Source organism: Lygodium microphyllum, chromosome 9 (assembly GCF_053477565.2).
Source record: "Lygodium microphyllum isolate KBCC chromosome 9, Lygodium_microphyllum_v1.1.10, whole genome shotgun sequence".
NCBI lineage: Eukaryota > Viridiplantae > Streptophyta > Polypodiopsida > Schizaeales > Lygodiaceae > Lygodium > Lygodium microphyllum.
In genome coordinates, this window is record NC_141143.1 from 158,282,479 (window position 1) to 158,289,084 (window position 6,606).

The following is a 6,606-nucleotide window of genomic DNA, read 5'->3' on the forward strand; positions in this document are numbered from 1 at the left end:
AATTAAAGAGACCTTCACAAATATTAAACTTTCATGTCATTTTTGTAATATCTCCCCCCCGTGCATAAGAACGCCCCCCCCTTCTTAAATTTTTTTTAAATTAACTTATTTTTTTTAACTCTCCCTCTCTCTCCCCATCGACAGCATGTCCGAGAGAGAGAGAGAGAGAGAGAGAGAGAGAGAGAGTAAAGAGAAGGGGGGGCATGCACCCCCCCAGGTGGAGGGGTGGCGGCCGTTAACGACTGTCTTCCCCCCATAAACCACCCCTCCCCCCCACTTTAAAAGGGGAGCCCTCCCCTCCCTCGTGGACAGCAATCCCCCCTCGTTGTCAAGTAGCCCCCCCCCTTCGTTGTCAGACAGCGCCCCCCCTCGTTGTCAGAAAATGCCCCCCCCAATCATCATCGCAAAGAGAGAGAGAGAGAGAGAGAGAGAGAGAGAGAGAGAGAGAGAGAGAGAGAAAGAGAGGGAAGCTTTGGAGGGTTCTTCTTTCCCCCTTAAGGAGAGGTCATACACCCCCTCTATTATTTCTGAAAATACACTCCCCTTCATTATCTTTTCTCCACTCAAGGAGAGGCGGCGAGAATTTTACATAAGAGAGTGTGAGAATTCTATCTCTCGTACATGCGTCTTCAAGTATGGCCCAGAAGCGTAGCTGAAATCCCTACGAGTGTGGATGGTGGTTCGAATCAAGATGACATCGCAACCGCGAATGGTTTATCATGCGTGAATACCACTAGAATCAAGACATCACTCCAAACCCAGGTTGCTCTATTATTAAATCATAGATTATAATTATCATGGTGAGAATCATATTCACATGCATCACATTAATTGCGTGATTGATAATTGCCTAGGTATGAACTCAGTTGTGATGTATGTAACAAACACGATAATTTTCGTTGTAAGATGACATCATAGTATATGAAATTGATTAGGTAATTGCATCGTAAATTACCCAAAAAATTCTTGTATGAATTCTTACATAACATGCCTTGCTCTTTGCACAAGTTCTTGCAAAATACATTTCAGAGGACTTCGAAAGAAGCAAAGTGCATCTCCATATTGCAAGATGGATTCTAAGGTACATGTAATAAACTATAAAAAAGATTAAAACACAGCTAGACTCATACAATAATCATATAAAGTTATAAAGATCAGATCATTCAAGAATGTTATGGATCGTATAAATAATTACATGGAGGATAATGTTAAGATTGCATGCATAGAAAATACCTTTGCATGTGTGGCAAAAAATATCGTATGGATTATATCAAATTTGTAAGCATTGAAATGAAGACATGGCATTACGTTGCATGCATTAAAGTTGTTGGGAAAATTCAACGTTGTTTGTAATTTACCAAATGGGACTGAGATCCATGAGACCCATGTCAAAATCCTTGGTGACTTCAAGACGGATATGTAAAAGCTTAGTGCATGTGAGCATTATTAAGAGGGCTTCAGAAGATTATACTTAAGACGGAGTAGGAACTGTTCTAAATAGAACCATCTTGACCAACCATGGTCAAGGGGATAGACAATCTTGATCAATTAAGATCAAAGATAAAGGTACATAAGTACTTCAAGGGAACTAGGAGACAACCAGCAAGTTGACCAACCGAGGATGATAGGGTTGTCCATGATCTATCTTACAAGGAGACCTAAGGTAAGGATAATTAGGGTCGGTAGGGTACAAACCCTATCTCGAAGAAAAAGGGAAAACAAGCAACCTAGCTTGCCAAGCCCCTAGAATCTCGCCAAGTCGCGAACGACCCAGGACCGAATGCTGGGAGCATTCAGGAAGAAGGAATCACACCTTAGCAGTTGGTCGTACAAACGACCACAGAAATGATCGTGATTGTACACTTAGGTACACTGTTTGAAGTTCTTTGCTCAAGGAACTAATTCAAGGAAAAACACTTAATGCTTCAGGTTAAAATCCTGGAGGGAGAGGCAGGTTCAGTTACCTATAAGACTCCATGCCTGGCCCTATCCAAGGGGGTTGATAGCCGGGCCGGGTATATGGACCGAACCCGCCGCGAGAGGTCTCTCCATGGTTGCTACTTGGAGCGGGAGGACACTTGGGTGCTAGGGGTGGCTCTGGCTATAAATTCCTTGCCTCTAGATCCCGCACAAGAGGCCGACGTGACTCGAGATGGGATCTCGAGGCCGGTGTACTAGTCTACGGGCAAAACTTGGAGCAACAATCCTGTTGATTGCTGGGTTAGCCTTCGGCATGATACTTGATGTATTCCAGGAGTATGATTAATAAATATTAGACATTTGAAAAATGAACTTGCTTGACATTGTTTTTTTTTGTCAATGCCTAAGTTGCATGAAGGAACCTTTGTTTAAATTGATTAATTAAGGAAGCTACTTTTGCATGTCAAACATAATGTGGTAGGTAATTAGATAACTAAGCAAACTGAGGAAAGTGCAGTGGACATGACTTGGGTCCGTCCTATGGAAGGGTGGTCCCCGTTAGCTGGAAAATTTTCTCAAAAGACGTAATTATGAGACTGTGAAGACCTAGCATCAATAGAGTTAGAATCCTGATTTATGCTGTTTTAGGGGAGCGGAATGGGACTATGCCTTATGGGCAGAGAGATTGAGCTTTGCATCCCTCTCGTTTCCCATTCTCCATGAACCAAGTGCAGCATAAATCCGCTTCGACTCTGTTGTTCCTATGCAAAGTGGTTCATCTGGAGCTCGATGCTAGCTACTTCTTAGAGACTTTGCTGATAGGAAAGAAACCCTAACTTTAGGTCGGTCCTAAGTGGGAACGGCCAGATACTTCCACTCGGGGAAGACTCAAGAAGAACTAGATCGCAAACCCTATGACATTCCTTGTGCAAGTGCTAGGTGGCACTTTCTAAACTTTTTTCCCGATGGGCTGCTAAGACGTGTCCCACAAGAGGACGAGCGGACACGTCACAGTTCGTATCATAGCAAACCAACGAAATATAAAGATTACAAGGGAACTTAATGGAGGAAAATAAAGGGAATAAGGGGATAAACAGGGGAAGGTGAGTAGAATAGAGTAGTGTTTTCTATTGAAAACATTTCTTTACTCACTTATGGATGCTGGATTGCAGAGTCACGAAGCATGGAGCAAGTTCTTGGTGTTCCAGTTCATATTCATGACTGCAATGCATGCTTCGAATTATCGTCAGAGGCTTGGCATGACTGCAATGTATGGACGGAGACTCAAGAATATACTATATAGCAGCCCACCTACTTGCATACCTTTAGACCAACTTGAAGAGAATCAAGTGGATGGAGGATTTAAAGATCATAAAGCTGTTCATCTTTGTCAAAGCTTGCGTAAACACAACTTTGCATGTTAGCAGTCGGCAAGTCAAGCGGAACAAGTATGTCTATGAAGAAGTGACCTGGATGATCTCTGTTGATAAAATCAAAGTGTTAGGGCGCTATGACAAGAACGGGTATCAAAGGAAGGGATACCCCAAGCTTCCTATTACTTACCCTTTCCTGAAAGTCTATGACCCCACTCCATATTATTATTCTGTCCCTGTAGCCGATTGTAACACAATCCTATTTTCCCAAACTGATGTATCAATCAACCTGTCCTACTTATCCAAAATAAATGCACTCAAAGGAATATGCCTTCATGAATAAATAAAACTTTTTACCATTGTCTATCTTGATCGTAAATGTTACCTAAGGTGTTAAGTGATTAAATCACTTAGCTAAAAAGTTGTGCTAGTTATATTAACATAATATGGGAATGTGTGATAAGATGTTAACATAAAGAATCTTATTGTTCAAACGCAACCCCAAGCATAGGCTCCAAATCTGACTCCTGCACTAATTTTAGCTCTAGCTCAAGAGAAGAAATTCCTTCTCAAACAAATTAAGCCACCCGAGTTTGATGGCAAGGGAAGGACTATTCAAGCCGATGCCGAGATCTGGATTGAGTCCATGGAGGACTATTTTGAGGTAGCAGGAGCTGCACCCGCTAACCAAGCCATGCTCGCCAAACTTAAGCTTACAGGCGAAGCGAGACTTTGGTGGAAACAATGGTGGAGAGACCAAAAGATCTCAGAGGGGACAGTCACTTGGGATAATCTTAAGGAAGCTGTGCGAGGGAGGTATCTGCCACCTACCTACCACACACAAAAGATGAATGAATTCTATGACTTGAAGTAGCTAGGACTATCCCTTGAAGCATATTGTTCGAAGTTCATTTCACTCCTAAAGTATGCACCTCCAATGGATACGACACAACATGTATCAAATTCTGTGTTGGGTTGAATCCACCCATAAACACTCGATTGTAATCAATGCACCCAACGGACCTACAAGATGCACTCATTCGAGCTGCTTCGATAATACAAGAGGTGCAAATCAAACCAAGGAGCAAAAGGATTTGGGCTTACAAAGATCAGAATAAGGGTATGTCTAAGGCTTAGACTAAGAGAGCACAGGGTCAGAATCAGAACCAAAGAAAGAAAGCTAGGGTGAAGAAGATCTATCCATGGATGCTGACATTGAGAGGGCAACGATTCACGCCACTCTTCACAAGAAGGATCCAAATCACCAATTCTCGGTGATTCAAACTCCATCAGAATATCAAGGTAAAAGCTTCAAAACCCTGATTGACTGTGGCAGTACACATTCCTTCATCTCACCAGCCTGTGCAAAGAGATTAGGAATAGCCATAATAGATGCACCTACTTTACTTGTGGAATTAGCAAATGGTCGTGAGGTCACTTGTACTAGGCAAACTGCTAAGGTGAAATTCCTATTGGGTGGGAAGCTAACTTTTGTGAGATTCAGGGTAATGAACCTAGGTTTCCACGAATGTTTACTCGAAATGGATTGGCTCATACCCAATGATGCCCACATCCACTATGGGAAGGACCAAGTCTCCTTCCAAAATTCTGAAGGGTAACTAGTCACAACTCAAGGTGAGGCTGGTAAGCCAAAAATACAGCTGGCAAAAGCAACACAAATAATAAAATGTGTTCAAAAGGGTCTGCCTGTCTATCTGATTAAACTGAATAAGCTAGATCAAAATCAGGAATCCGGAGAAGAACCTTCATGGTTAAACGAATACACAGACGTATTCCCTGAAGATCTGACGGAACTTCCTCCCCAAAGGGAAGTCAACCACGAAATCAAACTTGTGCCAGGAGCTGCACCAGTCACAAAGAGGCCGTATACGATGTCCATTCCGAAAGCTATCGAACTGAAAGAGCAACTCAAGCAACTGTTAGACCAAGGCTACATCTGTCCTAGTAGTTCACCATGGGAAGCTCCAGTATTGTTCCAAAAGAAGAAATATGGAACGCTTCGCCTATGCATTGACTACAGAGGGTTGAATCAAGCAACCATCAAAAATAAATACCCCATTCCAAGAATAGATGAATTACTTGACCATCTTCAAGGGGAGAAGATCTTCTTAAAGATAGATCTCAGATATCTAGATATTATCAGATAAGGATCAAAGAAGAAGATATTCCAAAGGCTGTATTCAGTACAAGGTATGGACACTTTGAATTCCTAGTGATGTCATTCGAGCTGACAAATGATCCTGCTACCTTTAACAGGTTAATGCAGGATATCTTTAGGCCCTATCTTGATGACTTCATACTCGTCTTTTTTTACGATACCCTAGTCTACTCAAAACAGGGAAATGATCATGAACCCCAACTTTGCATTGTTCTTGAAACAATGAGAGCACACAAGCTTTATACCAAGAAGAAGAAGTGCACATTTTTCAAGCGACAAATTGAATGTTTGGGATTCGTTGTATGAGTAGAAGGAATTTCAGTAGATCCAACTAAGGTTAGAGACGTTCTGGAATGGCCAACACCAACTTCTGTCAAAGAAATACAAAGTTTTCTTGGGTTGACAGGGTGGTACAGAATTTTCATCAAAGATTATGCTTCAATTGCAACACCTCTGACTAATCTACTAAAGAAGCAAGTAGCAATTGTATGGTCACCTACTGAATAGACCAGCTTTGACAAACTAAAACAAAGCTCACTATCAGCACCTATCCTGAAACTTCCTGATCTTAGTAAGGAGTTTGAAGTGGTAACTGATGCTAGCACCCTTGCTTTAGGATGTGTACTTATGTAAGAAGGTCATCCCGTAGCATATTCTTCAAGAAAATTGAAAGCCATGAAAGGAATTATGCTATGACCTGGAGTTGTTGGCTATCATCCATGCTCTCAAACTTTGGAGACATTACTTGCTAGGTAACAAATTTTCCTTAGTAACGGATCACAAGAGTCTTAAATGGATTTTCACTCAGAATGAGCTCAATATGAGGCAACGTCGATGCATCGAGGTATTGGAAGAATATGATTTTGAAATCAAATATAGGCCTGGAAAAGAGAATGTATTTGCCGATGCACTCAATCGCAAGGCATTTCTAAATTCTCTCATTTTGCAAGATCCATCAAAACAGCAAGGTCTCTAGCCACAAAGGTATCAATGCCAAACAACCCGATTCTTGAGCTAGCAAAAGAAGGGGCATATCATGACCTAGTCTATCAGAAAATGCTAAAGGAGATCTCCATCAAGGATCAAGACCAGAAGCTAAAGACGAAGTATTAAGAATTCTCCATCAGTAGTGAG